Source organism: Phycodurus eques, chromosome 4 (genome assembly GCF_024500275.1).
Source record: "Phycodurus eques isolate BA_2022a chromosome 4, UOR_Pequ_1.1, whole genome shotgun sequence".
Classification (NCBI taxonomy): domain Eukaryota; kingdom Metazoa; phylum Chordata; class Actinopteri; order Syngnathiformes; family Syngnathidae; genus Phycodurus; species Phycodurus eques.
The window spans coordinates 135,316-159,743 of NC_084528.1; the positions used below are offsets into that span (position 1 = coordinate 135,316).

The 24,428-nt window shown below is 42.4% G+C and overlaps 1 protein-coding gene across 1 annotated transcript in view; it reads right to left on the reverse strand.

Moving 5' to 3' along the window:
- grik2 (glutamate receptor, ionotropic, kainate 2) overlaps positions 1–24,428 on the reverse strand; it is a 278,259-nt gene that overhangs the window by 3,646 nt on the left and 250,185 nt on the right. The window lies entirely within an intron of this gene.

Genomic DNA, 24,428 nt, shown 5'->3' on the forward strand with positions numbered 1-24,428 from the left:
ACGGTAGAGATGATCGTGGACTTCAGGAGGCATCCTTCGCCACAGCTGCCCCTCACGTTGTCCAGCTGCCTTGTGTCAACCGTCGAGACCTTCAAGTTCCTGGGAATTACAATCTCTCAGCACCTGAAGTGGGCGAACAACATCAACTCCGTCCTCAAAAAGGCCCAGCAGAGGATGTACTTCCTGCGGCTTCTGAGAAAGCACGGCCTGCCATCGGAGCTGCTGAGACAGTTCTACACAGCGGTCATCGAATCGGTCCTGTGTTCTTCCATCACAGTCTGGTTTGGTGCTGCTACAAAAAAGGACAAACTCCGACTGCAACGGACAATCAAAACTGCTGAAAGGATTGTCGGTACCCCCCTACCCACCATTGAGGACTTGCACGCTGCCAGAACTAAGACAAGGGCGTGCAAAATCCTCGCGGACCGTCTGCACCCCGGTCACCGGCTCTTCCAGCTCCTTCCCTCAGGTAGGCGCTACCGATCAACGCAAACTAGAACGAGTAGACATTCCAACAGCTTCTTCCCTCTTGCGATCAACTTCTTAAACACTTAACCTAGAATTCCATTACAACAAGCTGGCAATTTTTTGACTTGAGTTCGTTGTCACATTTCTGTGGAGCCAATTATGTATTACTCGTGCACTCACTGTAGTTGTCTCGCCATGCTGCACTATTTGCATATACTGGCCACTCATGCCAGAGTAGCATCTGCTCCATTTGTACACTGATTGAGGAGTATCTGTAACATTTGCACAACCAACATTGTCCCAGATGATCGTACTACTCGTCACTTTAAACTGCATACACTCCTTGAATTCTCAGCGCCCTTTGCACAATGGTCATTGCACCGGACTATTGCAATATTAGTCGTTCGAACTGCTCTAAGTGCTAGAGGACTCTGCATCTTTTTGCACAATTGTTTTTTGTCAATGTCTTTATGTCCCCAAAGTGTTCTGTAAATTGACTGTCTGTTGTACTAGAGCGGCTCCAACTACCGGAGACAAATTCCTTGTGTGTTTTGGACATACTTGGCAAATAAAGATGATTCTGATTCTGATTCTGATTGTATCAGGAAAGTTGAAGTTGTCTGTGAACAGGACTGTGCCCTCATCAAAAGATAGCGGCTGGAACATTTTGCGGTCGAAGGTTGAAACAATCAGCGCTGATGAAGAACACATCTGCATTGTCATCTGCACAATATGTTATATCTATGATTGTTTCACGTTGCTACTGTGTGTGCCCTCAAGATAGCAGCAGCAACGTCTGTGTAATTAGGAACCACCCTAAGGAAATAAAAAGAGAGGGATCGGCAGACTTTGCTCAGAGCTGTAGGAGGTCGTAACAGCGTACAACTCTGTCCATTCTCCTCGCGAGAGGAGGAGAACCAGTCTTTTGTCTTCCTTCCTTGCTATTGTTTATTAAATGTTCTAGGTTGTTTAAACCTGACAATAGCCACCACCAATGTTCCCTCTAATTTTTCATGTGTCTGGGCAGACACACAAGCTCCTTGAGCGCACTGAGGACCACTGTGAGTAACATCAGATGTGCCCGCTGTGGCCACACACCAGTATGACACCTGTTCAAAACCTTGTATCATAGCAAGTTGCATGGCTTATTTAAAGAACCAAATTACAGCAGCAATTTTAATTGGTTAACTTTTAATATAATTGATTTGGCCCACTTGAAATGAAAATACTTTAACATCAGGAGTCCTGAATTTTTTTTTTTTTTGCGCAGCATTGATTTTCTTGTACGCTGAGTACGTGCTAGCAGTGCGCGATAGCTTAGAGGGAACATTGGCCACCACCATTTGCTCTGTCAATAAGGATTGTCTTTACTACGAATGCCTACAATTTCCAATTGTCAATAACCTTTTGAAAATAGAACTTTAGGCTTGCCTGATTCAGCATTGGAGACATTTACCCCTATAAAACCAAGGCGGCATAAAAGAATTCTACGTTAGATATATTTTTAACAAGTATCTTTACTGTTATTGATCAAATTATTAGAAAATGAACTTATTCTCAGGATATGATCTCCTCATGAAGAGGTGCAAGGTTGATCAATAGAGTTGTCACAAGTAGCTGTCCAAAGGTGTGTTGCGAGATGAACACGTCAATACACATTTGTATGCGTATAGATATTGATATCTTACATCCTCTCCAATATACCCTCCAATATTAGCACCCATGTTGGTTTACTGTCTTCCCCAAAGTCTCCATTGTTTTTCAACATAAGTCAGAGAATCAAAGAGGACCATCAGCATGTTTTCATTCAGAGTTTGATGTACCTCATATCATAAAATAAATGGCAAATGTTAAGGAACTGTAAGGTAGGACCCATTCAGTGGCCTCAACCAAGGTTGACACATATAGAATCAAAAGGACCATAGGGGAGTTTTTATTCTATTTTATTTTATTTTTCTGTCAGCCCAAAATACTAAATGCAAACAGATGACAAAGAAGGATCAGCTTGTGCACCACATCATTATCCATTTTATATCTCAAAGAAACTTAACAGGCCCCCTTGTGTTGGTGTCACATTTCATCACTCATGGACTGTTATACTGTATAAAAGCTCAAATAACACGCATGAAACATGGATTTTTCTTTTCATCAGGTGTCATATTGTGGACTTTAATGGCGCATTTAATGGAAATTTACTCGACCTACTATGCGATCATTAACTTCGTTGGACTTTACGACTGTTTAGAGCTTGCTGCAATGCTGAACACCATCTGATTGGGTAACTACATACTACATTTTACTTCAGCCACTACATTTGAAATGGAAATGTCAAGATCAGCAGATCAAAGCCAACAATATAGAATATTGACCAACTTTTAAGTCGTTGCTTCAGGTTTAATTAACATTTTGCCTTTTACTTAGAAACTACAGAAGAACATCTGACTAGAAATATAATTGAATTATAGAATTGAATATAGTTGCCGAAAACAACTGAATTTCGGCCTGCATCCTTTAATCCTATCCTGAGTACATGCAAGTGCATCTGAATAAATGAGAATATTGTAAAAAAAAAAAAAAAAAAAAAAATCTTCATTTTAGCAGTTCAATTAAAAAAGGGAAACCATACAATCTGTGTCAGCTACAGTTTTTGAATAATGATGATCATTTTGATTGTTTCTTATGTAGTATGCAAATTTTTAAGAAGTGGATTTTCGTTAGCTGCTATCATCATCAAAATTCAAAAATAAAATAAAATATTTCATTCCGTGAGTAGTGAATCTGTGTAGAATGAGTTTCCCTTTTTGAACCAAACGACTCGAATGAATGGAGTTTTCCACAGTATTTCAATTTATTGGGATGTATCTGAACATACTTCGTACATGCAATCATACAAACACAAATGTATCTGTGTGGTAATAAACACTGGTGATTACCTGGACCACACTGTAAACAGGCTTTGGTGGCTATTCATTTACCTCCACTCCACTAGCCGTAAAAGTAAATGGCACTGCAGTGGTTTGCCAGTAAAAGCCATGCAGGCTCCAGGCTTTGTAGTGCACTGGGCCTACTCTGCTCAAGCTCAGGGGACACACTGCTATCAAATCTGCCTGCTGGTAGTATGTTGGATTGATCGCGGCAGTTTAGAGTAATTGGATTACAGAGTTTTTATGATGCTCAAGAAACAGGAGTTGTGCCACAGCTCTGAGCCAGGGCCTGTTTGCACTTTGGAGAATGGCAATGTTCTAATGTGATGCAGAGAGTGGGAATTGAAAGGCAAAATGGTATCAGGTATCATCACACAAATGAATAAAAGTTAAAACAATATATCTAGACATTTACTAGTTGGTTATTATCTGTCTTTCTTTCTTCTTATAGGAACTTTAGGTGTAGCAGTATTACTAATCAGAAAAAAAATGTTTACTCGACAGTGAACCCCCGTTAATTAAATCCACAATATAGAGAGAAGATATATTGTTAGTATGTACTACTGTTTTGAACAATTTGCATTCAGTTTGGTGAGATCGGCAGTCATGGTAGAGACAACCTTTCATCAATCACATATTGCAATATAACAAACTAAAGCACCACTGCATTATGCGTGGGAAAATGTGTGTCTTTTTTTTAATTGTATGTTTTGGTTTGTTTGCATTATCAAAAACGTCTCAAATATGAACATTGTGCGCAAATCGTGGCTATAAGTGTCACAGGTGGTTAGGAAGAGGATATTAGCGCTTATGTTTTTTTAGAGTCACTGATGGTGTCATGGTCAGGGGTGTAGCAGCAGATTATGGGGCCCTGCACAGACCCTTGCAGGGCGGGCCCCCTCATAAATCTTTGTCAACAGGAGCCTGGGGGGTTGGGGTGGGGGATATTTCCTTCCCAAAATTATTTGTCGACGGGGTGTTGCGCTGGGCCCCTTGTCATGATTTTACCCCATTTGACGCCCCTGTTCATGGTTCACACGACTGAGTTCTGTGACAGCAGCTTGGATCCAATTCGCAATCAGTGTTGGAGTGAACGTGAGTGTGATTGTATGTACAGTGGTTACGGAAAGTATCCAGAGCCCCTTAAAATGTTCACTCTTTGTTGTATTGCAGCCATTTGCTAAAATCATTTAAGTTCATTTCCCCCCTCATTAATCTACACACAGCACCCCATGTTGACAGAAAAAAAACTGAATTGTTGAAATTTTTGCAGATTTATTAAAAAAGAAAAACTGAAATATCACACAGCCATACGTATTCAGACCCTTTGCTGTGACACTCATAATTAACTTGGGCGCTGTTAATTTCTTCTGATCATCCTTGGGATGTTTCTTCACCTTCATTGGAGTCCAGCTGTATTTGATTACACTGACTGGACTTGATTAGGAAAGCCACACAACCTGTCGATACAAGACCTGACAGCTCACAGTGCATGTCAGAGCAAATGAGAATCATGAGGTCAAAAAAACTGCCTGAAGAGCTCAGAGACAGAATTGTGGCAAGGCACAGATCTGGCCAAGGTTACAAAAAAAAAGATTCTGCTGCACTTAAGGTTCCGAAGAGCACAGTGGCCTCCATAATCCTGAAATGGAAGACGTTTGGGAAGAACAGAACCCTTCCTCGAGCTGGCCGTCCGGCAAAACTGAGCAATTGGGTAAAGATGGATGCGGGCAAGTACAGGGATATCCTGGACGAAAACCTTCTCCAGAGTTTCAGGACCTCAGACTGGACCGAAGGTTCACCTTCCAACATGACAATGACCCAAAGCACACAGCTAAAATAATGGAGTGGCTTCAGAACAACTCTGTGACTGTTCTTGAATGGCCCAGCCAGAGCCCTGACTTAAACCCAATTGAGCATCTCTGGAGAGACCTGAAAATGGTTGTCCACCAACATTCACCATCCAACCTGACAGCACTGGAGAGGATCTGCAAGGAGGAAGGGCAGATGATCCCTAAATCCAGGTGTGAAAAACTTTCATTCACAAAAAGACTCATGGCTGTATTAGCTCAAAAGGCTGCTTCTACTAAATATAGCGCAAAGAGTCTGAATACTTATGGCTGTGTGATATTTCAGTTTTTCTTTTTTAATAAATCTGCAAAAATGTCAACGATTCTGCTTTTTTTTCTGTCAATATGGGGTGCTGTGTGTACATTAATCAGGGCAAAAATTACCTTAAATGATTCTAGCAAATGGCTGCAATATAACAAAGAGCGAATAATTTAAGGGGTCTGAATACTTTCCGTACCCACTGGAGGTACAATATTCATATTGTTCAATAACAAAATGTTTAAATGAGACCCCTGGCCTGTTTTGACTTTTTTAATCACCACAGCAGCAGATAGAGAGAGAGAGAGAGAGAGAGAGAGAGAGAGAGAGAGAGAGAGAGAGAGAGAGAGAGAGAGAGACAGACAGAGAGACAGACAGACAGACAGAGAGACATACAGACAGACAAAACAAATTTCATCAGAATCAGAATCATCTTTATTTGCCAAGTATGTCCAAAACACACAAGGAATTTGTCTCCGGTAGTTGGAGCCGCTCTAGTACAACAAACAGTCAATTTACAGAACACTTTGGGGACATAAAGACATTGACAAAAAACAATTGTGCAAAAAGATGCAGAGTCCTCTAGCACTTAGAGCAGTTCGAACGACTAATATTGCAATAGTCCGGTGCAATGACCATTGTGCAAAGGGCGCTGAGACTTCAAGGAGTGTATGCGGTTTAAAGTGACGAGTAGTGCGATCATCTGGGACAATGTCGGTTGTGCAAATGTTACAGATACTCCTCAATCAGTGTGCAAATGGAGCAGATGCTACTCTGGCATGAGTGGCCAGTATATGCAAATAGTGCAGCATGGCGAGACAACTACAGTGAGTGCACAAGTAATACATAATTGGCCCCACAGAAATGTGACAACGAACTCAAGTCAAAAAATTGCCAGCTTGTTGTAATGGAATTATAGGTTAGGTGTTTAAGAAGTTGATCGCAAGAGGGAAGAAGCTGTTGGAATGTCTACTAGTTCTAGTTTGCATTGATCGGTAGCGCCTACCTGAGGGAAGGAGCTGGAAGAGCTGGTGACCGGGGTGCAGACGGTCCGATAGGATTTTGCACGCCCTTGTCTTAGTTCTGGCAGCGTGCAAGTCCTCAATGGTGGGTAGGGGGGTACCGACAATCCTTTCAGCAGTTTTGATTGTCCGTTGCAGTCGGAGTTTGTCCTTTTTTGTAGCAGCACCAAACCAGACTGTGATGGAAGAACACAGGACCAATTCGATGACCGCTGTGTAGAACTGTCTCAGCAGCTCCGGTGGCAGGCCGTGCTTTCTCAGAAGCCGCAGGAAGTACATCCTCTGCTGGGCCTTTTTGAGGACGGAGTTGATGTTGTTCGCCCACTTCAGGTCCTGAGAGATTGTAATTCCCAGGAACTTGAAGGTCTCGACGGTTGACACAAGGCAGCTGGACAACGTGAGGGGCAGCTGTGGCGAAGGATGCCTCCTGAAGTCCACGATCATCTCTACCGTCTTGAGCGTGTTCAGCTCCAGGTTGTGTCGCCCGCACCACAGCTCCAACCGCTCCGCTTCCTGTCGATATGCAGACTCGTCACCATCCTTGATGAGGCCGATGACAGTGGTGTCATCTGCAAACTTCAGGAGCTTGACAGTCGGGTTCGCTGAGGTGCAGTCGTTCGTGTAGAGAGAGAAGAGCAGCGGAGAGAAGACACAACCTTGGGGCGCCCCAGTGCTGATGCTGCGTGTGGATGAGGTGGCCTCCCCCAGCCTGACCTGCTGTGTCCTGCCCGTCAGAAAGCTGTAAATCCACTGGCAGATGGCAGGTGAGACGCTGAGCTGGAGAAGCTTGGTTGAAAGGAGTTCAGGGATGATGGTGTTGAACGCTGAGCTGAAGTCCATGAAAAGGATCCTCGCGTAGGTCCCTGCACTGTCGAGGTGTTCTAGGATGAAGTGCAGTCCCATGTTGACTGCATCATCCGCAGACCTGTTCGCTTGGTAGGCAGGGGGTCCAGCAGGGGACCTGTGACACTCTTGAGGTGGTCCAGCACGAGACGTTCAAAGGACTTCATGACCACAGATGTCAAAGCGACAGGCCTGTAGTCATTCAGACTAGAGATTGCAGGTTTCTTGGGGACTGGAATGATGGTGGAGCGTTTGAAGCAGGATGGAACTTCGCACATTTCCAAAGATCTGTTAAAGATCTGAGTGAAGACTGGAGCGAGCTGGTCCGCGCAGACTTTGAGGCAGGATGGGGACACATGGTCCGGTCCTGTTGCTTTGTTAATCTTCTGTTGTTTGAAGATGCGTCTCACATCCTGTTCATGGATGGTTAACGCAGAAGTCAGAGGTGTGGTTGTGGTCGCGGGTGCGGCCGGGTGGGTGTGTGGAGTGAAACTGTCCTTTTCAAATCTGCAATAGAAGGTATTCAAGTCGTTGGCTAGTGTGCTATTGTTCTCAGCTTGGGGGGATCGTCGCTTGTAATTAGTCAGCGATTGGAATGCACGCCAGACTGATTTCGAGTCGTTCGCGCTAAACTGTTTTTCCAACTTTGCTGCATAGATCCTCTTTGCAATGTTAATTTCTTTAGTAAGCTGGTTTCTAGCTCGATTATACAGGGCCCTGTCCCCGCTCTGATATGCATCTTCCTTAGCTTGGCGAAGCTGCTTAAGTTTAGCAGTGAACCACGGCTTGTTGTTGTTGAATGTCCGAAATGATTTTGTTGGTACACAAACCTCTTCACAGAAACTGATATAGGATGTGACAGTGTCCGTATATTCATCCAGGCTGCCAGCTGAATTTTCAAAGACACTCCAGTCTGTGCAGTCTAAACAGCTTTGAAGTTCCATCTTTGCTTCATTGGTCCACTTTTTGACTGTTTTCACTGTAGGCTTCGCACATTTAAGTTCTTGCTTGTACGTCGGTATTAAGTGAATTAAGCAGTGATCAGACGAGCCCAGGGCTGCACGAGGTATAGCACGGTATGCGTTTTTTACCGTAGTGTAGCAGTGGTCTAAAGTATTATTTTCCCTGGTAGGACAGTCGATGTGCTGCTTGTATTTAGGGAGTTCGTGGTTGAGTTTAGCTTTGTTAAAGTCCCCGAGAATAATGAGGGGTGAGTCAGGGTGTTTTTTTTCAATTTCGTTGACTTGTTCGGCGAGCGTTAGCAATGCGGCGCTCGTGTTAGCTTGCGGTGTGATATAGACTCCAGCCAGTATAAACGATGCAAACTCACGTGGCGCGTAAAATGGTTTACAGTTCAGAAACAGCGACTCCAAATGCGGGCTGCAGTGTGTGCTGAGCACCGTGACGTCCGTACACCATTTTTCGTTTATATGGAGGCATATCCCGCCGCCCTTCGTTTTTCCCGATGATTCCATGTCGCGGTCCGCTCGATGAATGTTGAAGCCGGGAAGCGTGACGGCGCCATCGGGTACAGCGTCGCAAAGCCAGGTCTCCGTGAAGCACATGGCCGCGGAACGTCCGAAGTCTTTACTGGTCTTTAACAGAAGATGAAGCTCGTCCATTTTGTTGGGTAGGGAGCGTACATTCGCGAGGTGGATCGACGGGAACGCCAATCTGTGTCCTCTCTTGCGGAGTTTCACCTGAATTCCGGCTCGTTTTCCTCTGTGGCGCCGCTTCCGCATCCATGCGCCGAAAACCGCGGACGCCGCTCCGGTGAGTAACTCGGGGAAAAAACTGAGCGGATTTTCGAAAGTTGGTGACAGAAAGTCCGGAGTAGGCTCCTTGATGGTTAGCAGGTCTCCCCTTGTGTAAGTGAGTCGTGTAAGGTCTCCAAAGACGGACGAAAAACACAAAAACAAAGACAATACTAGAGAGCGCGTTACCGAGGCGGCCACACTGGTAGGCGCCATCTTGATCAGATCGTTATCGATATATCCCATAATCTAACTGCAAAGTCAGTTCACCATTGATGAAGCTACGACTACTAATGGTGCTTCAAGTTATGTGGCATTTGGTAACAATATGTTAGTATTGGGAACACAAAATAAAGCAATCCTGCAGATTGTAGAGATTTACAAATACATGCAACTCATAAACAGCACTTGAAATACCAAGTGTAGAAATATGTGACATGAACAGTAGCCTCTGGCAGGAGCCAAAAAACTGATAGACACTTTCTTGCACTGCTTTTAAATTTAAATGTCATCATATGCCATCTTTTTCAAACAGCTTGACACATTTAAATGTGATGCTTGAGGGGTTTTAGCAGCATAAGGTTTTGGATAAAACGAGCCACTGGTGAGTATCTAATGAGGTGTGAGACCAGCTCTCAATGGGTACTGAGGTGTAGTTTCCACAGGCTAACTACCTAATCTAGACACAATTATTAGTTTCAATGAAGAATGCGTGGACTATCTTGGGCTTTGTCCTGATTCAGAGGCAACACTGATTTTAATCAACTTGAGAAGAATTGGTGATAGCAAATGGAGTTGTATTATACTGTATACCCTTTGAGAGGGTTACATTATTTGACTGGACCAGAAAAGAAATGTGTTTGTTAAAGTGCAGCCAAGCTCTTTTCCATGTTTTTTTTCTAAATACATGAAATACGTTTCAAGATCAGTGCTGAAAACATGTGCAAAGACTGAGAACAATATAGTACTGACTTGTTGAGATACGGCTTGAAACTCATTATCACCTTCTAAATTGTCCTGATTTTGTGGGTGGGGGTGAAAAGTAGCCCCGTGACATCACGACGCTAGGATGTACAACCCACTATTTCAACACCAAGCCATGCAGTGGCTATTTGGCAGAATTGCAATTCCTTGTTCATAAATAACATCACACAGTTCTACCAGTATAGCATGCAATTGGCCATGAAACTATGCCCACAAAATACACCTTCCCAGACGTGTAATGTGTTTTTGTGTCATTTGGGCACGTTGTGTTGCGAGGCAGCGGCAAAATGGACCACAACCGCCTGCCCCCGTGGCCCATTGCCAGCGGTTAGAGAAGCCGCTGGAGGTCCAGTCCAACAGAGTGAGTGCAGTTAGCCTCACAGCTTCCTTCCCTCCTCCTCTTCACCCCACGAGGGGAAAATTCATCCGGGGTACCGGAGCGTGTTGAACTTTCTTACCCTACTAAATGCCCTGACATGTCTTCTGATGTCTCTGATTCTTTATTGCATTTTTTGTCTTTTTTTTTTTTTTTAAATAACATTATTATTATTATTTTAAATATTGTTTTAGTGCTTAATTAAGTCAGTGTATTCTATTTGTTTTATGATTGTTATTTATTTATTTATTCGTTTCCCCCCCCCCTTTAAATTTGATTATTTATTTTAATTCTTACTAACTAAATGTATCACAACACACCGAAGGTGGGATGCTGTACATGTGTGCATGCCCATCACAGCATTCATGTTGACTCACTTTAGTATTGGTGGTAAACAATGTTTCAGCTGCAGGAGTTGAAAAGGAATGTAGGAAGTAGTGAACATGTTGGAAGCAGTACTGATCTCCCGGATGTTTTGGTGTCCTTTACTAGCAGCGGGGTCATAGTTTAATCTAAGGGTAAAGGAGGTGTCGGGAAGGGGATTCTGTTTCTCGTTTTATGTTTTTTTTTTCCCAATACAAGGGTGTGATTTTCATTTTCATTGTATGCTTTGGTGCACTACTTCTAAATATCAAAGTCAAGGTGCTTTTATTGTCAATTCTTCAATATGCGTAACACATACAGAGGATTGAAATTACGCTACTCACTGGCCCGTGGTGCAGGACAAATAATAACATGACTATAAAAAGCTAAATAAAACTATGGTATATAAGGTATAAAAGGTATTAATTGAATGTGCAATATCAAAGATCAGGGGACGTGTGCAACATAGTCAAGGTCAGAGAACTAAGGCAAATAAGACATAAATTAGATGACAAAACCCCAATGCTGCTAAAGTGGCTGGATGCGACCCTGAGTCTGGTGTGTGTGTGTGTGTGTGTGTGTTGAGAGTTGAGAGTGAAGGTGCTGGATGTGTTGCTGCCGACCTGTACTGCCTGCGGTCTCCCTGTCAGAAAGTCCAGCAGCCAGTTGCACATCAACATGTTGAGCACCAGCTGGTACAATTTGTGGATCAGGAGTTGACGGATGATGGTATTGAATGCTGCGCTGAAATCTATGAACCGCTGTCTGACATGAGTCCTGAGAGTCCAGGTGTGTGAGGGCAGCGGAGACGGTGTCATTGGTTGACCGTTTGGAACAACACCCTGACTCAAGGAGGTGTTAAAGATGTCCGCGAAGACATCTGTGAGTTCAGCTGCACAGTCCCTCAGAACACGACCAGGTATGATATCTGAGCCCGGGGCTTTTCGTGTGTTGATCCTGTCGAGAGACTTTTTTTCTTGCTGTCCCGGGTCATTGTCAGCACTTGGTCACCAGGACGGGGTGGAGTCTTGTGTGCAGGGGTGCTGTTGTGTGCCTCAAAGTGAGCAAAGAAGTCATTTAGCTCATTTAGCAGGGAGGTGGAGCTGTCACAGGTCTGTGGCGAGGGTTTATAGTCCATAATGGTCTGAATACATCGCTACAGACTGCTGGTGTCACTGCTGTTACTGAAGCGTTGGGCGAGTACTCCCTCTTGGCCCTGGCTGTCCTCAGGCCCCCCTCAACCGCAGATCTTAAAGCCGCAGTCCTTCAGTAGTCTGCAGACCTCCCCCGACAACCATGGCTACTGATTAGCACGGACGGTGATGGATTTAGTGATGGTGACATCATCCATACGCTTGTTGATGTAGGCAGTAACAGTCTCCACATGCACATCCTGTTGAGCCATATGATATGCTTAGAGTATATTGGGGGAATTGCCAACAACAGCGGCATGGAATTACAAGACCAGCAAACACTTTATATAATATACGTCATATGCTTATATACAATACGTCATTGTCTCAGGGTGCATTGGTAGAAAGAATTTGACTCTGGTTGATATACAGTGTGTACAGAAAGTATTCAGACCCCCTTAAATGTTTCACTCTTTGTTATATTGCAGCCATTTGCTAAAATCATTTAAGTTCACTTTCCCTCACATTAATGTACACACAGCACCCCATATAGATCAGGAAAAAAACGGAATTGTTGAAATCTTTGCAGATTTATTAAAAAAGAAAAACTGAAATATCACACAGCAATAAGTCTTCAAACCCGTTGCTCAGTATTTAGTAGAAGCACCCTTTTGAGCTAATATGAGTCTGTTTGGGAATGATGCAACGAGTTTTTCACACCTGGATTTGGGGATCATCTGCCATTCCTCCTTGCAGATCCTCTCCAGTTCTGTCAGGTTGGATGGTGAACGTTGGTGTGCAGCCATTTTCAGGTCTTTCCTGAGATGCTCAATTGGGTTTAAGTCAGGGCTACGGCTGGGCCATTCAAAAACAGTCACGGAGTTGTTCTGAAGCCACTCCTTCCGTATTTTAGCTGCGTGCTTAGGGTCATTGTCTTTTTTGAAGGTGTTTGAAGGTGAACCTTCGGGCAAGTCTAAGGTTCTGAGCACTCTGGAGAAGGTTTTCGTTCAGGATATCCCTGTACTTGGCCGCATTCATCTTTTCTTTGATTGCAACCAGTCTCCCTGTCCCTGCACCTGAAAAACACACCCACAGCATGATGCTGCCACCACCATGCTTCACTGTTGGGACTGTATTGGACAGGTGATGAGCAGCGCCTGGTTTTCTCCACACATACCGCTTGGAATTAAGGCCAAAATGTTCTATCTTTGTTAGATCTCACCATCTTGGAGTCTTTCAGGTGTTTTTTTAGCAAACTCCATGTGGGCTTTCATGTGTCTTGCACTGAGGAGAGGCTTCCGTCGGGCCACTCTGCCATAAAGCCCCGACTGGTGGAGGGCTGCAGTGTTGGTTGACTTTCTAGAACTTTCTCCCATCTCCCGACTGCATCTCTGGAGCTCAGCCACAGTGATCTTTGTGTTCTTCTTTACCTCTCTCAGCAAGGCCCTTCTCCCCCAATTGGTTAGTTTGGCCGGACGGCCATCTCTAGGAAGGGTTCTGCCGAAGACTAGCCAGGCAGGACGACCACCTCACCACGACGAGGTGACGAGGACACATCAGAGCATCCCCGAATGCAGAGCTTCCTGCAAGTGCTCCGAGCTACCCTTTTTGGGGGCCTGAGCTCACCCCGGGGGACGGAAGCAAGCACAACGCCTCCACTCCTAACGTCTTGCGAGGAGAGACACCAGGGCTCTGGCCATCCTGCCTGGGAACTTTTTGGGCTCCCTTTTTTTCCCTTTTTCTTCTTCCTTTCTGCCAAATCCACCTGTTCCTCGTGCGTACCAGGCCGGCCGAACACTCAGAAGCTTGACCTGCCTGCCTAAATCGTGTTCAAGACATGTAAATCCAACATTGCGGTCTACTAAATACAGATTAGTGCATATTTGGGTTTAAATTAACGAGAACAGGAATCCCCAGCGATATGCATTCGCTGCAATCTCACATCGTCAGTCAGTTTCAGTCAGTTTCCTTTGTACTTTCCTTTGTTTGTTTTGTTTTTCTGTGTTCATTCCCTCTAGATTACCCATGTTAGATAATTAAATATTCTATAAAATGCATTACTTGCATTGTTGTGTGTGTTCGGGTTCAAGGAAAGAAACCTCTGGCCGTCTCGAACTCTTATCAAGATTTCATAAATTGTAGCAACCTTCAGATTACGAGACTGATAAAAGGTTTCTCGTCACTCTTCCTAAATTTTATCCACATAAAAAGTCACGTGATGGCCCTTTTGCTCGATAAAATAGCTTGATTCATATCGCTGTAATTTAAATTTATGCTAAACCGGAAGTAACGCAGGCGTCGCTTCCAGCTCATTCTTTTCTCATAAATTCATTACATTTTTATTTGACACATTTACGCTACAGGCAGTTTTATTTTTTTTTCTCCTGCGGATGTTACCTTCTCTCGAATCGACAACAGATTACTACATTCTGTCTGTTCATGCTGTTATGTTATCATTGATCATGCAACAATTCTTGTCGACATACAGTATCTCTCCTAGGCAGACCATTGTCCGGTTTACCCGGGCGCTTCAACCTTCTGCTACTAAGTAAATCACATTTTATCCGTTCCATCAATAATAGTATCGACTTGTTTATTTCAACCAATGTGAGTGCAGAAGTGTCATCATACACAATTTGGGAGGCATCCAAGGTGTTTCTCCGTGGGCAAGTAATTTCCTATTCTGTCCAAAACTGTTGCTGAATTGCAGAGTAGATGTGCAGTTTCACCTGATGTGGGTCTATTCAAAGAATTACTCACCAAGAAAGCTGAATTTCACGTCATGGCTTCTGATAAGGCAGAAACAGCATTACTTAAAAAACATTTAAAAAAATTTCCGAATCTGATGACAAAATTGGAAAATTGCTTTCACATCAAATTCTGCAACTTTCTTCATCAAGGCACATTACACAGATAGATACTGGGCTTGGGATATCGGCTGGTCCAGTAACTATTAATCACCAATTTAAGAGCTATTACAAAGCCCTATATTCCTCTGAGAGTATGTGCGATGAGTCTCATTAATACATGTTCTTTAGGTTGCTAGAAAGCCCACTCATTGGCCCTGAAATCTCTGCCAAGCTAGATGAACCTTTGACTCCTGAAGAACTGAAGTCAATGCCTTGATGTCAATGCAGAGCGGAAAATGTCCAGGCCCTGAAGGAATTTCTGCCGATTTTTACAAATCATTTGTTGACAAACCACTCCACTCTTATTGAACATGTAAAAGTACAATGAGGCACTACAGATTGGTCCTTTCCAATCACATTGTTGCAAGCTATCATATCACTCTTTCTAAAAAAGGACAAAAATCCTCTTTTCTGCAGTAACTTTTGTCCTATCTCTTTACTTTGTGCTGATGTGAAACTGCTGTCTAAGATTCTTGCAGGCCGCCTGGAAACTGTTTTATCCTCCATTATGTCAACTATCCAAACTGGGTTTATTAAGGACAGACATCGTCCCAACGTCAGATGCCTTTTCGACATGTATTATACATTGCGTCCTCCCATTCCTAGAAGTGGTCATCTGAATGGATGCCAAGAAGGCTTTTGATCAAGTGGAATGGAATTATCTTTTGTTCACATTAAAACAATTTGGGTTTGATAGCAAATTTATATCATGGATAAAACGTTTGTATACATCTCCTGTGCCAGAGTCTGAACAAATAACGACTGCTCAGAACACCTCCCTCTTAGTTGTGGAACTCGTCAGGGCTGCCCTCTCTCCCACCTATTGTTTGATATTGCCATTGAACCACTGACAGTGGCCAATAGGTCCAGCCAGATGCTTGGTATCATAAGAGGAGGACATGTACATAAGCTGTCTTTGTATGTGGATGACTTCTTACTGTTCACGTCAGATCAATTTTCTCCTGTGTGACCTCACTGGACAAGTTTGGGGAAATATCGGGTTATAAGTATACAAATATACAAAAGACTGAATTTATGCCTTTTAATGTGGCTGTCACAACATATCCCCTCTCTGGCCTACCTTTCAAAGTTGTACTCTTCTTCCTTTGTCTATTGCTGGCAGAATCAATTGTATTAAAATGAATGTTCTCCCAAAATGTTTATACCCTTTCCAATGTATAGCTGTATTCATCCCAAAACACTTCTTTCATGGCCATGACAGCTTAATTTCAAAGTTTATTTGGAACAGTATGACTCCGAGGATTCGAAAATACATTTTACAGTCTTCCAGAAACTTAGGTGGTTTAGCGCGACCACATTTTTTACTTTACAACTGGGCTGTAAACATTTACTGCATGTTGCACTGGTGCCATTTTAGCAACCAGCCACCACTGTGGCTGCAGGTTGAGGGGGCTTCTTATAACTCCTCTACTTTGAGGTCTCTTTTGTTTTTCCCTCAGACTTTATCACCTCTAGTCTGGCAATGTAATTGTTACAAACTCTTAATATCTGGGCTCAATTTAAATTACATTTCAGACTTTATACCCTTCTCATCTACTGTCCATTTAAACCCTTTGTTTACTTAACTATAAAATTGTTAGGTTTTCTTTTTTCTTTCTTCATCTTGTTGATGGTCTTTTTTTCTTTTCTTTTTTTTAACAAACATTTACATTTGTTTTGTATCCATGTGTACTGCTGCTGTATTTGTAATGGTGATAATAACAGAAAATCTACAACTAAATTATTAAAAAAAAAAAAAAAAAAAAAAAGTGATAAAGAATGCACCGGGGCATCTGACTGTCAATGACCACTCGTGGAGCATTGCAATACATTCTATCTAGAGGTGTTCATGCTGTCTATCTATTAAGCGAACATCAATACGTTAACTTATGTTGGCAATCGAAGACGTGCTGTTGTGGTACACATTGCACTTTATCTATTTTGTTAACTGTGAAATGATACCATACTTTGCACATTCTCTGTACTTTTCGGACTCTTTGCTCCTGGCTCACCGCCATCGCGACAACTTTATTCTACACAGTATGTGTGGGAAACATTATCCCTGTGAAGCTTTAAGACATAATTTGTTTCAACCTCTTTTTGTAATTGAATTATTCAAGTTATTTGATTAATCAATGCAGACGTAAGACACTGTTCAACATAGTCATGGAAGAAACAGGAAAGGCTGGAGGAAAGCAGAAACAGGAGCTGCACTTGAAGCTTTGCTTCAACCTTGGTAACATAAATGGGTATTGCTACGCATGGGAGGAAGATGAGAGCTGAGTTTTTTTGGCCATATGCAGTGCAAATGCATGGAGTTAGTCCTCGGGGGAAACACGGAAGTCGCCTAAGTCTGGAGTAATGACTGCGACTTATTAAAATCTGTATTCTACTGTTAGCATAAAATAAATTTTCCTGGTTGCAGGGCACACACAAATGGAGTGTGACTCCATGCGTAGCCTCATTGAAAAGCGTTGTTTCAAAGATAGTCACATGCCACATTGTCATCTGTGAGACTGCACATTTGCAACCATCTCCATACAATGTCACCCAGCCACACCACAACGACCTCATCTGAAAAGGTACAAAAATTGGTGACCCCACAGTCTATAACGTTTGGACTCTAGTACTCAGGCTACATACTCTGTCCGGTATGTGGGATTTGGTTAAGGTTTGACAAGTAAAACAACTTGGTTTAGGTTAAACAAATATAAAACGTCTGTTAAGGTTAGGCAAGTAACACAACTTGGTTATGTTTAGGAAAGTAGAAAAAAAACGTTGGTTATCTGTAATTATATATGAGAAAAAATTGCCCAAGTCATGGCATTTTGTGCACAAGTCACTTATTTATGTTTTCTATGTTGAGTTTTTGTTGTTGTTTTTTTAAAAGACTTGTTCTCACGTCTGGTTGAACTTAACTGTTACTTTATCAATACAAATACTAATGTGCTTTCTAAAAAGTAAGTTTTTTATTTTCTGAAAATTTTCAAATATCACGATATGTAATAATTCAAGACCAACTGGCATAAACATACAGTATCTATACCTAAAAAAACAAAACTGTTTATCAGTCTACAAGAGAGTGCAAGGCCCATCCTCAGTATTGAAATGAGGAAATGCTATTTTTACGCCTGTCTAATGTTACAGAACATGAGAAATTATAAAATGCAAATTGCAGTGTGCAATCAGGCATGTAAAAAAACAACAAAGAGATACTGAACACTTTCAGCTAAAAACCTAACCACACATTGTAAAAAAAAAAAAAAATAATTATATATATATTATAACCAATATCCGACCTCCACATGAACACAAAGACTGACCTATTCTTTTGGACAATACCCCCAGGTCACAGGATGTCTGTGTCAAGTCACATTGACATTAAACCAGATAAAGCTCGCTCTTACCCCCTCGTAAAACCGAGGAAGGACAAAGACTTCACTGTTGAGACACGCAGGATTTGCAGGTCTCCTTATGACCACCACAGCATGATTGGGCGAAAGAATTGACTGATGACTGTTGAACAATGGAACAACGGGGTGAATAAAGACACTGCAAGTTGAACTCGTTTTGGTGTACCATGTGGTGCAAGTGGACAATAAAATTACATTGAAGAAATCCCACATTTGTACCAAACAAAACAAACTTACATGAATATTCTAAATGTATACCTTGATTTCTGTCATTAATGTGTTGATCCTACAGGTCTGACTACTAACTGTACATCTTGGTTTCAAACCAAACAGTACGAAATTATGTCATATTGAACAACAAGTAGTTGATCTGTTCGGTCCCTGTACGACCGGTGTCAGAGTTTGGTCCGCATTTCCGGCAGCAAGTCCGACTTGTTTCCAGTGAGGGTTGGACTCCGCCAAGGCAGGCCTTTTCCACCGATTCTTTTCACAACTTTTATGGACATAATTTCTAGGTGCAGCCGAGGTGAAGAGGGGGTCCGGTTTGGTGGCCTCAGTATTGCATCTTTGTTTTTTGCAGATGATGTGGTTCTGTTGGCTTCATCAAGCTGTGATCTCCAACTCTCATTGGAGCGGTTCACAGCCGAGTGTGTAGCGGCTGTGATGAGAATCAGCACCTCCAAATCTGAGACCATGGTCCTCAGTCGGAAAAGGGTGGAGTGCCCTCTTCAGGTCGGGGATGAGATCAAGTAGAGGAGTTCAAATATATTGGGGTCTTGTTCACAAGTGAGGGAAGAATGAAACCGGAGATCGACAGGTGGATAAGTGCAGCGTCTGCAGTGATGCGGACTTTGTATTGGTCGGTTGTGGTAAAGAAGGAGCTACGCCGAAAGGGGAAACTCTCGATTTACCGGTCGATCTACGTTCCTACCCTCATCTATGGTCACGAGCTGTGGGTCGTGAGCGAAAGAACAAAATTCCCGGATACATGGGGCCGAAATTGGTTTCCTCCGCAGGATGTCTGGGCTCTCCCTTAGAGATAGGCTGAGAAACTCTGTCATCTGGGAGGGGCTCACAGTAGAGCCGCTGCGCCTCCACATTGAGAGGAGCCAGATGAGGTGGCTCGGGCATCTGATTAGGATGTCTCCTGGACCCCTCCCTGGTGAGGTGTTTCAGGCACATCCCACCGGGAGGAGACCCCGGGGACAATCAAGGACACGCTGGAGAGACTATGTTTCTCGGCTTGCCTGGGAACGCCTCGGGATCCCCTCAGAAGAGCTGGAGGAAGTGACTGAGGAGAGGGAAGTCTGGGCTTCCCTGCTAAAGCTACTGCCCCCGCGACCCAACCTCGGATAAGCAGAAGAAACTGGATGAATGGATGGATGGTGTGGGATCATGAGCAGGTCTGTTCTTTCTCAAAGCTTTAGCCTTCAGGATTGTTTTGAATAATCAATGTATTAGCACACACATGGAAAGAAAAATGTCAGTTTCAAGTTCCAACACTTATTCTCATGTGAAAAACTGGTTGATTCAAACAAAAGGTGCTATTTGAGTGCTCGCAAATCCAGATACAGTACAAAAATCTGGAAAAGCTGAAATATTGATCTGTTTCATATTCATCTTTTGATGTCAAACCCCAATGTTTTCACTCTTTTGCAAACTAAATACAAAAGCGTAATCGACTGACAGATCTGGTCAGACTGCACGATCATTCTGGAGTTGAAGTCCATTGATAGATATGATTTGTGGCACTGACATTTTGTCAATAGGGATACAGTGATATTAATAATCTGACAATTATTTTGAAGTAAAACAAAAACAGATTTACAACATAAAGCCAAACGACGTGTATGAGGTGACAAAGATAGTATCTTAATTGGCCGAAGCTACCGTATTTTCACGACCATAAGGAGCACCGGATTAAAAGGCGCAGTCTCAGTCACGGGGTCTATTTCTGTATTTAACACATACATAAGGCGCACCGTATTATTGGGCGCAGGCATGGTAAAACATACGCTATCTTAAAACAAATTGAAGTATTTGACAATGTACTCACGTTATTTTTTTATCAATCCTCATCCACAAATCCATCAAAGTCCTCATCTTCTGTATCCGAAATGAACAGCTGGGCAAGTTCTCCATCAAACATGCCGGGTTCCCTCTCATTGTCGGAGTCAGTCTCTTTGCCAGGGGGCTGTTCAACAATGATGCCGGCTTTCGCGAAAGCTCGGACAATAGTCAAAGCAGATACCTTAGCCCAGGCATCCACAATCCATTCACATATGGTGGCGTAACTCGTTTCGTCTTCTTGACTTGGCGAAGCTCGTTTTCCTGCTTCCTCCAGTTGTGAACCATGGATTCGTTGATCTTGAATTCTCTCGCGGCTGCTCGATTTCCATGTTCCTCCGCGTAACTGATAGCTTGCAGTTTAAACTGTGCTTCGAAAGCGTGTCTCTTCGTAGGTGCCATTTTCGGGGGTCAGTAGCCAAACCGATGTTGTTTTGCACAATGCATATACCTACTGGGGGCTTGCCTTTAGTGTCCTCTTTCAGTCAGTCCTCAGTGTCCTCAGTCACGTCCGCCTTTCTTCGATATAAGCAGCGTGTCGGCAGGAAATGCTCCCAGTCAGTCAAGCGGAGCGCTCATCAAAGTCGCACAACAACATTTACAGATTTTGGAACTCGGTGTACACATAAGGCGCGCCGCATTATAAGGCGCCCCGTCCATTTTGGAGAATATTTAAGACTTTTAAGTGCACCTTATGGTCTTGAAAATACGGTACACTACAAATACACAACAGAAAAAATACATTGTATATTTTATACATGCATAGTAGACAACAGGTTTTTCAATTTTAGATTTTAAATAATAATAATATAATAATAATAATAATTAAATAATTTAAAATGTAATTTCATTTTTAAATTGGGTATCATTATTTTATGAACTAAAGACAATGTTGAAAACAATGTTATTTGATTTTTTTTGTGACCATATGTTAATCGCAAATGAAGGTGGGCGCCTAATATCTCACCCACGGCGCAACATTGGATAGGTCCAGCTCTGTAGTGGTTTACCCCGAGCTGGATAACATAATTACAAAGCGTATGCACACAACACAGACAGCCAAACCTCCTCTCTGCAAATGTTCAAGGACAAAAGCTTGGGAGTTAAAAAAACATGCAGCTGTCGGCTACAGGGATAACCTGATACAAGTACAATATGTCTGGTAAGAACACAGCAGAACGTAACCTTACAACCAATCAAATTGAACTGCATCACATCCGCAAGCACCAAAACAAATCCCACGTGGGCACCTTAGATTGCCTTTAGAAAATGCAAGTGGTGGAGCACCAGTTGTCACTTTATCAAAACTAACTTGGAAATCAGATATAGCTGCCAAATAAACTTCAGTTGAGTATTACAGATCTTTACTAGGTTTTAACATTTCTCCAATAGATCAAATGAAAGAATATTCCCGTCTTGACACCTTCTGCCAAATCTTTTCCTTTCAGCTTATCCCTTTAGGGGTCGCCACAGCACCTAGAGCACACCTCATCACTGTTCGCCTGCCCTGATACATGTCCTGGGTTAGGGTTTATGTTACTAGTAGCATCGATATATGGGATATAGGTCCATAAATATTGGGACATGGACAACTGTCTGTGCTGAAGGCCTTCAGCTTAAATTTGAAGATGTTTACATCCAAATCAGGTAAAACAGTGTAGGAATTACTCCAGTTCATTTTTATGCCTCCCACTTTTTCAAACATTTTAGTTTGCTACAGGCTAGCGTTGCGTAAACTCGGGTGAAGCAACCATTTTCTGTGGTAATCAAAACACCTCAGTTTATCAATATAGGGATATCACTTCAGTGGTACTTCTTGGAGAAACTCATTGCTTGAGCCGACTCCGTCGGAGGGGGAAGTAGAGTTGTCGGCGCGGACGACTATGAGTCGGACAGGACGTCGCGGTATGGAACAGCCAAGCCAAGGAACTAGAGATCTTGTGAGAGAGAAAGACGCGGAAGTACCATTTTTCTGCTTCTCCCAGGTCTGTATCTGTTCTCTCCACCGCAAGATCTATGGTGATGCGGACGAACATCAACAGTTTAAATAAACTTCCAAGTTAGAAGAAATATTGAATCCTGGCAGTAAAGTATTGAACCAAACCATAACATTTGTGTATGGTTACACACCTAATATATATATAAACTCACACACACACACACAGTGCCTGAAATAAGTATTTAACACGTCACCATTTTTCTCATTAAATATATTTCCAAAGGTGCTATTGACATGAACATTTCACCAGCTGTTCGGAACTACCCAACTAATCCATAAATACTGAACAAAGAAAGTGCAACAAATAAACTCAGAAATTAGGTTATATGTAATAATGTGAAAGGACACAGGTAAAAAATATTGAACACGCCAACTGGTATTTATTTAATACTTTGTACAAAAGCCTTTGTTTGCAATGACAGCTTCAAGACGCCCCCTTTATGGAGAAACCAGTCGGATGCATTGCTCTGGTGTGATTTTGGCCCATTCCTCCACACAAGCAGTCTCCAAATCTTGAAGGTTCCGTGGGTTCTTTTATGGACCTTGAGTTTCAGTTCTTTCCAGAGATTTTCTTTGAAACCAATTGAGAGTTTCCTTGGCAGTATGTTTTGGATCATTATCCTGCTGAAATGTCCACCCTCATTTCATTTTCATTATCCTCGTAGATTGCAGCAGATTTTTGTCAACTATGTCTCGGTAGATTTGCCCATTCATCCTTCCTTCAATAATGTGAAGTTTACCAGTGCCATTTGCTGAAAAGCAGCCCCACACCATCATGTTTCCACCTCCGAACTTCACTGTCGGTATGTTGTTTTTAGGGTGATGTGCAGTGCCATTTCTCCTTCAAACATGGTGTGCATTATGGCATCCAAACAGTTAAATTTTGCTCTCATCAGACCAGACTATATTGTCCCAGTATTTAACTGGCTCACGTTTTCCTTGTGACAACTACACACTAATTTCAGGTCTTTTTGAAGCTCTCCACAGGTGGTCCTTGGCTCTTGGACAACTCTTCTGATTATTCTTTCTACTCCTCTCTCAGAAATCTTGTGAGGAGCACCTGATCAAGACAAATTTATGTTGGTATGATTGAGTTTCCACTTACGTATTATGGCCCCAACCGTGCTATATGGATTATTTGGGTTGTTCCCCACATCTGGTGAAATTTCAGGTCAATAGCACCTTTGGAAGTATATTTAGTGAGAAAATGGTGACATGTTAAATACTTATTCCAGCCGCTGTGTGTGTGTGTGTGTGTGTGTGTGTGAGTGTGCATGTGTGTATATGTATATACATACATACATATATATATATACACATACATATATATACGTATACACATATATATATACATATGCACATATATATACATATACACATATATACACATATATATACATATATATATATATATATATATATATATATATATATATATATACACACACACATATATATATATATATATATATATATATCTGTCACACTATGGTTTCGTGATAGCTGCTTGTAGATCATCCAAAATGTATCATTTTTTATTTGCAATTTCAGCCCATCCACTTTGTTTTTCTTGCTGTAATGACACTCAAGATGAGTTTTTTTTCCATCACTGCCATCACCTGAACACAATCTCGCCAAACTGTTTTACACTTTACATTGATAAAGAAATCCATCTTTTCTGTAATAAACAAGACATTTCCAACACTTACCATGACTTGATGTTGTGTATTCACCTTGAACCTGGCTCAGACATGCTGTCGATACATTTTCCCTCAATTTGAGTCCTTTTGGAAATTATATGGGAGGATGTATCAAATGGCCAGAGACTGCACAACCTTTCTTTGCAGGAACTATTTTACTTTTTTATCCAACATCCAACTCCATTTTCTTGAGAACAGGTACATAAAATAATAAGGAGCTGAGTAGTACAGCAGGGTTTATGGAATATTGCAAATGCGGGGTGAGTGGATAGCAGAAGGGCGGAATACGATCTCTGTGACTTATGATATGGATCATGGAGCATGAATAGCTGAGTGCATGTGCCTGCTTGAGCCTTTGACTGAA